At 35.2% G+C, this 12,500-nt stretch overlaps 1 protein-coding gene across 3 annotated transcripts in view; it reads left to right on the top strand.

Annotated features, from left to right (window-relative positions):
* Positions 1–7,202: 7,202 nt before the first annotated feature.
* LOC106869635 (uncharacterized) overlaps positions 7,203–12,500 on the top strand; it is a 272,331-nt gene continuing 267,033 nt past the window's right edge. For all 3 annotated transcript variants that reach the window (XM_089339757.1, XM_089339756.1, XM_089339755.1), the window contains exon 1: positions 7,203–7,237. The gene's annotated coding sequence lies outside the window, so the exon portion shown is untranslated. The remainder of the gene's footprint in view (positions 7,238–12,500) is intronic.

The raw sequence follows: 12,500 nt of genomic DNA on the forward strand, positions 1-12,500 counted from the left end.
ACATACACACACACATATATATTGTAAAAGGAGGCAGACTCTGAATTTTGGATAATTATTTATTTAGTTCTTTCATCTTTTTTTTTTTTTTGAGAATCATCAGTTCTGATAATTCTCTGAAACAAGATGAAAGCATTGAATAAATAATTATCCAAAAAATCAGAGTCTGCCTTTTTTTTTCTTAATATACAAAATCTGCACAGCACTACAAAACAATCTACACACACACACACATAAATATCTTGGATGCATTCTTAAACATGACTTGATGGTCATGTCTGGAATACTTTTGATCATACATGTGTCTGCTGTCTCTCTCTGTTGACCTGGGACTAAACACCACCACCACCACCATCATTGTTATTATTACATTATTCCTCTAGTGGAGTCTACTCTCATCTATGTCAACTTCACTTCCAATAATGTCTCATGTCTAATTACATATAATTTCTCCCACCTCCTCTCTTCTTGTTGCCTTTCACTCTTTCATAATTTCTTACTTTTTCGCAATCTCTCACTCTCTCATCTCTCTTATACTTTCACTGTCTCTTACTCTCTCTCTCTCTTATCTCTTATTCTTTCACCATTTCTCACCCTTTCACTACCTCTTACCCTTTCACTATCTCTTATTCTTATCCTTCATCACATCACACTTTCTCTTCTCACACAAGTCTTACTCTCTCCTCTCTCATACACTTTCATTCTCTCACTACTCTTACCTTCACTCTTACCCAACTCCTACTCTCTCTGCTCTCTTATACTTTCACAACTCTTACTCCCTCCCATTGCAATACTTACTCTCTTTTCTCTTTCATTCTTTCTCCTTTCACATTGCACTCACTCTCTCTTCTCTCTTACCCTTTCATGCATTCACTGCTCTTCCTTCTCCCCTTTTACTATATTCACTCTTTTTCTTCCCTTTTACACTTTCGCTCATTCACTATAAATTCATTCTTTCATTTCTTTTTCTTTTCTCCTATCGTTTCCCAAATATTATTCTCTGTCTCTGTCCATCTCTCTCTCTCTCTTTCTGTTGGTCACTATCAATCATTCTTGTACACTTACTGTCTTTCTTGCATGCTCTTTATTTCTTTCTTCCTCTCTTTCTTTCTTCCTCTCTTTCTTTCTTCCTCTCTTTCTTTCTTTCTTTCTCTCTCTCTCTCTTTCTTTCTTTCTTTCTTTCTTTCCTTCCTTCTTTCTTTCCTTCTCTCTTTCTTTCCTTCTCTCTCTGTCCATCTCTCTCTCTCTCTCTCTCTCTCTCTCTCTGTCTTACTATTTTTCTCTGTTGTTCACTCACTCACTCACTCTTTCTCTCTCTCTTTTACTATCACACACACACACACACACTCACTCTCTCTTTTGCTATCACACACACACACTATCTCACTCCCTCTCTTGCAATCACACTCTTCTTCTTTTTATTTCCCCCTCTCCTTTTACCTGAGGTCATCTCTCCTCATTCTCTCCCTGCCTCTCTCTCTTTTCAATATGTCTCATCTATAATTCTCTACATTATATTCACAACGTTTCCCTCCATTTATCAATTTTAAAACCCTCTTTAACATTTTGGCTCCTTATGTTCTGGGTTCAAATTCCACCAAGGTCAACTTTGCCTTTCAACCTTATGGGGGTCGATAAATTAAGTACCAGTCAAACACTGGGGTTGATGTAATCGGCTAGTCCCCTCCCCTCCAAATTTGAGGCCCTGTGCCTTCAGTAGAAAGAATTATTATCATCATCATCATCATCATCAAAACCACCACCACCGCTGCCGCCATGACTACACAGTGTAGTAGGGTCAGTTGGACACTGTCTGTGAGAAAAACAGCATCATGACACAATGACACATTTTTTTTATATGCCTTTATATCTTTCTATTTTTATTTTTGTATTATATTTGTATTTGAATTTTACAAAATTCATGAATTAAATTTTGTAAGTCTCTGAAGAGGCCTAGTGAATCATGCATGTACCCCCATTGCATCATTTTCATCTACTAATTACTCCAGCGTACTGGAGCTATATAGATAGAATGGGGCATGCCAACGCTAGGCCGAAACAGCTGTAAGATTTTGTCCCTTCTCCGATTGCTAGATGTCCTTTGTAATCTTAATTGTAATCTTAATTGTTGATATGACATAGTATGTCATAAGTGTCTGTATATTGTCATTTTGGTTATAAAATAAACAGATTAATCAAGAGAGTACAGTGTCTGCAAGTTGATGAGTACCTCATATTCCCCTCCATTTTCTTATTGCTATATATATATATATATATATATATATAGAATAATAAGGTAGTCAGAATGTTGGATAATTATATATATTTTTTTATTATTTACATTTTATTTACATTATTAGCACTTTCTTCCATTCTCGGATTTATCAAAAAGTGGTTTAAAGTTACACTTCTTGGCCTTTTTATATATAAAAATCTAACTTTAAACCACTTTTTGATAAATCCAATAACGGAAGAAAGTGCTGAAAATGTAAATAATAAATATATATATACATAATCATCCACCATTCTGACTAACTTATTTTAAATATACAATATCTGTACATCACTTCAAAAACTCTCTTTCCCTCTCTCTCTATCTATCTATCTATTTCTCTCTCTCTCTCTCTATCTATCTATCTATCTATCTATATATATATATATATATATATATATGGGAGAATGTACGAAAAAAACAACAACAGATGAGGGCAGGTGGTGTAAACAACAAAAGGATATATTAGTATGACGCTCGGGAATACGAAAAGTCTTTAACGTTTCGAGCTATGCTCTTCAACAGAAAGAATACGGAGAAAACAAGGAGAAAAACACGGAGAAAAAAAATTAATAGTCACTGGTCAACGATCTATCATGGCTTATATATATATAAAATTTAATTGGAGGATATGTTAACCTCGTGAAAGGATGGTTGCATCCAAGGAAATACTGGTTCAATACCTAGTATTATTGGGGAATGAAACTGCCTTAAAACAATAGGTGTATATTAAACATATAGTTTATATCCAGTCAAAAGAAGAAAAGAAAATGGAGAAAAGGAAGTCACCAATTATTCATTATTGACAAATTGGTCATCTTCGCTTCTTAATAACGACCAATTGTTAATAAAAAATAATTGTTAACTTCCTTATCTCCATTTTCTTTTCTTCTTTTCACTATACACACACACACATACACAAACACAATGGGCTTCTGTTAGATGTGGCTGTGTGGTAAGAAGCTCGCTTCTCAACCACATAGTTCCGGGTTCAGTCCCACTGCATAGCACCTTGGGCAAGTGTCTTCTACTATAGCCTTGACCTAAGCCTTGTGAGTGGATTTAGTAGACGGAGGTATCCAGAAGACCCAAAATAACTTCTTATATTGAACTATACTATTTCCCTCTATTTAACTCTCTCATATCGTCTCTGATGAAGGGATATCCTTTATATCCCAGAAACGGCTGTAAAGACTACCTTTCTCTTTATAAATGTCCTAGAAATTTCACACTGCCTTGGCTTTGTTGTCTCATTTAATTTAACATACACACACACACACAAATATATATATATATATATATATATATATATATATATATATATATATATATATATATATATATATATATGTATGTATATATATATATATATATATATATATATATATAAATATATACATACACACACACACATATAAATATATATATAATTAAAATTAATATAGACAGCAGTGTGTAACGTTTTACCAAAAAGGAAAACTATAATTGTCACTAAATATGACTTGGATATTAGAAACACCCGCATTACTAGAAATAAGATACATACATACATACATACATGCATGCATACATACATACTTATGAATATGTATGTATATTTGACAGGTTTCTTTCAGTTTCCATCTACCAAATCCTCTAACAAGGCTTTCGTTGGCCCAGGGCTGTAACAAAATACACTTGCCCATGGTGTCAAATAATTCTTTTTCTCTCAATTTACCTCTTATATATTGAGGACTTCCCATTTTGCACATTCTAAATTCTTACTGTTTCTCTTTTCTTCACGGCTTTCACTCTATCTACTCTCTTCCCACTCCTTAAATACATAACTATCTCTTTCTCTCGCACTTTTGTCCCGTATTCTCCCTCACTCTACGCTTCCACTCATTCTAAATTCTTTCCCCTTTTACTACTCTCTTATTTATTATTTTTTTCCTCTTACTTCTCCCCCGTTTCTAATTTTACTCTCTCCAATCTAATTACCCCCTCGTTCACCTTCTTGCTCCATATCTCGCCTCCTTCCTCCACCTCTGTATGCGTTTATACCAATGAAAACCTTCCACAAATTACCTCCCCTTATTGCTACATGTTCTTTCCCAATCGATTGTGCATCTGAGATCGGACAATACACACATATCAACCAGGCTTTACAATTTTCTACTGCTGAATTTAAAAAAAAAATTCTTATATACACGCATACATACATAGGAGTACGCACATGTATGTGCGAGTGGATGCAGATTTAGACAAACATACATGCACACACATATAGGTACATATATATATATATATATATATATATATAAATTGTAAATCCCAAAAATAACAGCAAAAATACAAAGGATATATATATATATATATATGGGTGTGTGAATATGTGTACATATAATCATATATACGTACATAAACAAGTATTTATACATATATGTATAGATATATATACATATAAATACATATATATATATATATGTACACATACATATACATTCATCCATATATATACATATATTCACTTTCACACACACATATATATTTACACACATATACATACACTATATATATATATATACATACATACATACACACAAGCAAACACTATATATATACATATATATATATATATATATATATATATATATACATACACGCATATACATACAAACACACACACACACACATATATATATATATATATATATCCATACACACCACACACGCAAACACTATATATATAAATTCTCGATATAGATCAATTGTTTTTCTCTCTTTTTCTTCAAAACAGTCCATCTCGGCTGCTCTCAAACTAAACACAGAATCGATTATCTATGTCGCTTTCTCTTCTCCTTCTCACCGTATGTACAGTTCACATTATCTAGGCACACCTTTGAGCCGAGCTTTCTCTTTCCACACATACGGACATCATTTGTCATAGAACGAGGTATGCAAAGTGCGCCGACAGCGACGTAAGCGTCCCCCAACACTCTTTGAATTATTCATATTTATCTCCCCCTACTTTGGTCACTCCATACACTTACGCGCACGCACGCGTCTGTGTGTTCCCCAACACTTGTCTCTCTTTATCTGTTTCTTTCTCTGACATACCATCTGTCTCTCTTTCTAACTTTAAGTCGGTCTCTCTGTCTCTCACACGCACTCTTTCTTTTATTAAGTCTCTCACGCATACACTTTTCTCTCTTTCAGTGAGTCTTTCTCTCTATCTCTCTCTTTCATTCAATCTCTCTCACGCACACTCAGTCTCTTTGACACGCACACTCTCTCTCTCTCTCTCTAGTTAGTCTCCCTCACTCTTTATATTTCTTTCATTGAGTCTGTCTCTCTTTCTCCTTTTATTCAGTCTCTCTCTCCCCCCTCACACACACTCTTTCTTTCTCTTTTTCAGTCAGTCTCTCTAACTATGCGTAGTCACCTGCTACTCTCTCTTCGCAATACTTCCTCCCTATACCACTGTCTCTCCTCTTCCTCCTCCTCCTACAGCTGTTTTTATCGTGCTGCTTATACGCATGCGCTCAACACGTTTCCTGCTCCTAAGCCCCACACATAATGACGCATAGGTTACAGAGGCACGCACATTCATACGGACACACACACACACACATATATTTATATATATACATACACATACAGAGTACACGCAAGTACAGATACGCACACATACTCATAAACTTGTGTTTGGCACGGTTGGATAATTACACACACATACATCCGCTTGAAACTATGGAAGAAGGGTTTAAAAGGGGAGGGGTGTGAATGAAGGGCACAAGAAGTAGTGGATAAGAAGAAAAAAGGGATAGATTAAGTAGAAGGAAGGGATAGATTGTGAAATATATGGAATAAGGGAGAAATGAAGGGAAAATAAAAAAAAACCGAGTGATTTTAGTAGGTTTTAGATAAAATAAATGAAAAGATGAGGAGAGATTGTAAGGTGAGTGATGTTTCTAACGGAATAGAGAGAGGAAGTAAGTTTTAAGAGAGGGGTAGAGATAAAGTAAAGTGAATGAGGGAGGAGGATCAATTGGAGAGTCTGTGAGTTATGAAAGAGAGGAAGGGGAGTAAGAAAGGTAGTTTAGTGTGAGTTTGAGAGAGTGAGTTTAGAGAAGTAACGGTATGAGGGAGTAAGTAATGAGAAGTATATATGAATGTGTGTGTGTGAGAGAGAGAGAGAGAGAGTTAAGTGAGGTAACGTTCAGAGATGTGGTAAATATATCAGGGAGAGAAGGAGGAATAGGAAGAGAATCGTTGAATAATGAGAGAGGTATAGAAGGAGAAGCAGTGAATGACGAGAGGGTAATAGCATAGCATGAAGAAAGAGAGAGAGAGAGAGAGAGACTAGTAAATGTGAGGAATGGTAAGAGAAATAATAAATAAATAGGCAGAGGGGGATCAATAAGAGAAAGAGGAAGTAAGCAAGGGGAGTAGTATGAGCGTCAGTGAATATTGAGAAAGAGAGGGGTAAGAGAGTTATCATTAAATGAGAGAGAATCTTAGTTTATAAGAGATTTTGTAGGAGAGGAAGTGGGAGAGAGAGAGAAAGACAGAAAGGAGTGAGGGAGTAGCATGTAATAAGAGATAGAGAGGGTGTTAGTTTATAAAGGAAAGAAATAGTAGAAGGAGTAAACGAAGTGAAAGAGTAAGAGAGAAGTAAAGGAGGTTTCATGCAATGAAAGAGAGAGAGAGAGAGAGAGAGGGGGGTTAGTTTATAAGCAAGAGAATCAAGTGAGGGTGTAAACGATGAGAAATAGAGAGGGAGAAAAAGAGTAAGATAGAGAGAGAGAGACAGAGACATAGAACATGATAGACAGGAAAGAGTAAGCGAGGTAGCATGGAATTAGATAGAGAGAGTGAGAGTGCGTGAATGAGAGGTAGAGAAGGCGGCAGCAGCAGCAGCGGTAGTAGTTAGAACAACAACAACACCAACAGCAGCAGCAGCAGTTTTCGACAAAAGAACAGGTCATATATATTTTCTGTCTATTTAGTTATTATGTCTGGTTAAAGATGTGTTTAGCGATTTGTGTTTACTATAATCTAGTAAAACCATTCCTTGAGAACGTTATTTACCATTTTGCCTACGTTAAAACATTGTTTATTTATGTCTAGGCTCTCTTTATTGTCTCTTTAATAATATTCACTCCACATTCACCCTCACCACCTCTCTCTCTCTCTCTCTCTCTCTCAGTCTGTCTCTGTGTAGCACTGTGTCTATGTATATATGTATGTATGTATATTCCTGTGTGTAATTTGTATATTCCTATATATATCTATATATATGTGTGTGTGTATCTATATATATATATATATATGTGTGTGTGTGTGTATCTATATGTATATATATATATATATATATATATATATACATATGTGTATCTATATGTATATCTATATATATATGTGTGTGTATGTGTATCTATATGTATATATATATGTGTGTATGTATATATATATATATCAGTGTGTGTGTCTATGTGTATTTCACTGTGTGTGTGTGTGTATATATATATATATATATATATATATCCATCCTTCATGATCGCCTATATATATATAACATTCCCTCTAAGTATAACTGTATGTAAATATATAAACATCTACGTTTGTATATATGCATCTGTGCGTGTTTTCTCTACATGTATGTGTTTATGTATTCCTATATACGATCTCTCTCTATATGTATGTATCTATCTATATATGTATATACATCTATATCTAAATATATATATATGCCTGTATATAATAAATATAACATGTATTCTGTCATACTGGTTTTTAGCGTGTATGTATGTATGTATGTATGGGTGTGTGTGTGTACATGCATATGTATGTATATATATATATTTGTATATAATATATATGCGTGTGTGTGTGTATGTGTTCTGTCTGTTGGTCTTCCATCTGTGTGTCCGGCAGTACTGTTGGAGTGTACCACAGATATTCCTCTATCTATCTACCTATCTGTGTTGCCGGAATAGCCAAATAGCTAGCTAGCTGTCAATTTAACATTCTCTCTCTTATGCACACACACACACACACACAGAGACGTGTGTGTGTGTATATATATATATAAATTCAATTTATCTTTATGTACGTACAGTAATATATATATATATGATCATATATATATATATATATGATCATATATAATCACACATACATATATATATATATATATATATATACATACACAACTAGGAATTTCGAACATATTCCACTCTCTCTAGTTATAAATTGTGTGTATACACACACACACAGACATATACACGATATATACGTGTGTGTGATTACATATATGTATGTTCGCGCGCACCTCTGATCCTGTACCTATCTATCTATACATACATACATGATAGATATATATATATGTATAAAATATATACATACACACACACACATATATGTATGTATACACACACACACATATATATATATACATATACACACACACACACACCTATCTCAACTCTGCGTGCGTGTGTGTGCGTGTATAAATTTTGCAGGGATGGCAGAAAAACGGTTCGTTCCTAGTGTGGAAACGTCTGCATGCAGGAAGGTCTCAAGAGCTCTGCTAGAACTCTAATCTTCCCCCTTGCCTTGTCTTATACTTCTTTTATTCCTCCCCCCTACTCTCTCTCTCTCTCTCTCTCTCTCTCTCTCTCTCTCTCTCTCTCTCTCGGGAGACCTGACTTATTTATTCCATTGGCAGGCACTTCAATTATTTAGGGACTTCATCTTACCCATTCCCTTCCAGAACATTGCGTCCCACCCTTGCCCCGTACACATACCCAGCCTGTTTAGAAATGACCCTTGGCAATTGCAGACAACAAACAACCACGTACACACGGTTGTATGTACGTATATATATATAAATATATATATACATACATACACAAGGATATACACATCTTTTACAAGTACATACACACATATATACCTTTTAACAACGCATTGACACACACGCACGCTTATCGTTCACGCGCGCACGCACCATTCAACATTATATTCTACAAGATTAACCACATTTTTACCTAGAAACTAATTAGAAATTGATGATAATGATGTTGATGCTAGTGATGATGATGATAGTAATCATGATAATAACAACAACACTACTACTACTAATAATAATAATTTCTTGCGTTAAGTCTCTTTCTAATTTAGAGACGATCATTATATATTATTGACAGAAGTAGTAGTAGTAGTGGTGGTGGTGGTAATAGAACTAATAATGAAAATAATAGTAATAATAATAATAATAATAATAATCGTGATAACAGATAATAATCTTAATGAAAACAATAGTAAAAATAATGACGATGATAAATAAATAAATAAATAAAAATCTGTTAGGTGACTCTATGCTTAATTAAGATCATTATTATAATTTCTTAGTTGCTCTCCACATAATTCGTTGTTTAAATTAAGACAATTAGTATTGATGGCGTAGCCGTCATTGTTGTACCAAAATTACTCTCTTGTATGTATATATGATGAATAAATAGCTCCCAGACCTTGGCACTTGTGAGTTCGATTCCCGCCCTTGCAGGGCTGGACATGGAATATTATTATTACTACTATTAATAATAATAATAATAATAATAATATTTGTGATGTTACATTGGATTTTATTTTTGCTGCAAAATTAATTTCGCATATTGATATTGCTAATGTTAATTATAATTGTTGTTGTTATTTTTATTATTATTATTATTATTATTATTGAAATTTGCCATAATTATAATTTTTTCTACGTTTCTTTTTTGTTTTAAATTTTTCATGTGGACTTGGTTTACTGTGTTTTCCATGTTTCCATGGGGAGAAAATGTAGCGGATAAAATAAATACCAGTTAAATACTGGGATCGTGGATGGGTGATTGTTTCCTGTTCCCCCCTCCCCCCCAAAACCCCCAGAAGCTTGTTTATAGTCTTTCGGTCTGCTAGAAATAGCAGTCAAATCTTCCTCAAATCATGCACTCTACTGTTTTAGAAAAAAAAAAAAAAAAGGTCACGTCAGATAATATCCTGTTACCCACACACCAAGAAACGGCGTGGTGGTCATGGCATGCCTTTGACTACATTTCTCTGTCTGCTTGGTCAAGGCTGACCTTTGGCTAAACAACTTTATTATTGTTGTTGTAATTTGCCTTTGTAATATTTTCCTATCTTGCCCCCCCCCCCTCACTTCCTTATCCGTCGCCCTTGTAGATAAAAGATAATTAAAACTGTTAACCATTATTATTATTATTATTATATAAAAGGTGGTGGAATGCTAAGAGAGCCGGATTAAATGCCCCTGAAGTGTGTAGTTATGTCCCTTTTACCTTCTTCCTGATTTTTAATTCCTCTGGGGGGATCGATAAATAAAATAATAATAAAGTACCAGGAGTGGGGCGGAATCGATCGATTATTTCTCCCCCCTCTCTCTCCACACACGCACGCTTCATCTCAACCACTTCCATTACCACCTCCATCACCACCACGCCAAAAATTGCGACTTCGTTCCAAAATTAGAAATCACCAAATTATTAATTACTGCGGTGGAAGCGATTGTAAGCAACAGAGAGAGAGAGAGGGGGTAGTCTTAGTTCAAATTCCATCTGAGTCTTCCTTCGTTTCCATTCCGTTGGGGCTGGACCAGAAAAATGCCAAGTTAAATTTATTGGATCGGTACCGTTATCCATACCCACTCTGTTCCTATCCATCCGTCTTGTAAATATCATTTATTTATTTTGGTGAAAATTGTTCCAAGCATCGGACGAAATACCTCGCGGTTTTTGTTCCGGTATTCATTTGTTGTTCTAAGTTCAAATCCCGCCGAGCCCAGTTTTGTCTTTTTGTCCCTCCAGGGTCGATGAAATAAGAGCACTTGTCGAGTACTTGGTCAGATGTAATCGACCTACCCCCACCCTCTGCTTAAAAAAAAAAAATCCAGTCTTTGTACTTAGACCAGAAACAATATTGTTAGGTTGACAAAATCCTCCTTCCTGGAGCGTCACACAAACTACCTTGCTGTATTTCTTCCGATTTTCTATGTTCCAAGTTCAAATCCCACCGAGGTCAGTCAGCATTACCATTCATCTTTTCGAGATCGATAAAATAAAGTACTAGGGTGGAGGGCATCGATTAAACCATCCACCCCATCCCCTCAAAATTGGTGGCCCTCGTACTTTAATTTGAAACCTTTGTAAAAAATTTTAAAAAAAAGAGAAAAGGTGGCAGAATCGTTAGCGAGTCGGACAAAATGGTTAGCAGCATTGTTTACGGTTCGTTGCGTTCTGAGTTCAAATACTGTCGAGCTCAACTTTGCCTTTCGCCCTTTCGGGGGTTCATAAAATGAGTAGCAATCAAGTCCTGGAGTCGATATAATCGATGAGTTCCCTTGCCCCCCGATTTCAGGCCTTGTGCCTATAATAGAAAGTATTATTATTGTTACATATTAAATATTCGATATTATTTTAGTTGTTTACCCGAGGTCAAACCTGGTCAAACAGATCTTTGACCAAACACATTCCAGTTCTGACCAGCTCAATTTTTTATTTTGTTCCACCATTATTCGTCCCTCTTTAAAGTGGTATTATATGATTTGAAGTAGATTATTGGTTGCTATTTCTAGCAGGTCGTGTGATGTGTCGGCCGAACGAACATCACCAAACAGAGTACCTTTTTCATTCCGAGTTCAAATCCTACCCGACATCCAGTTTGGCTTTTATAATTTCCTGGCTCTGAAGCTAAGTACCAGTTATATACTGAGGTTGATTTAGTCCACTGTTCTCTGCCGCCACGACCACTTTTGTGTCTGGATTTTGGTAACTGAAGTGTAACCCGAGTACATTACTGTTATTCATTTTATCGACCCTTGCTTAAGTCAACATCAACGACAGTTGAAATCAAAACGTGGACCAATTTAGTGAGGTAACTGACCTCAGTACATAACTGGTATTATGCAGTAGGATGAAAAGCAAGGTTGGCCTAAGCGGAATTTGAACTCAGAATTTGGATAAATACCTCAGCATATTTTGTTCATAACACGCACATATATATACATACACATACACTATATATATATATATATATATATATATATATATATATATATATCATGTACACACATATCTGTACACACTTTCCCATTTCGTACATATCTTGAGACTTAGAAGTAGAAACTAGTTTTCTCTGATTTGTTAAATATCTTTTAAGAAAAGCATGACTGTCACCACATCCT

Source organism: Octopus bimaculoides, chromosome 22, assembly GCF_046866305.1.
Source record: "Octopus bimaculoides isolate indiv1 chromosome 22, ASM4686630v1, whole genome shotgun sequence".
NCBI lineage: Eukaryota > Metazoa > Mollusca > Cephalopoda > Octopoda > Octopodidae > Octopus > Octopus bimaculoides.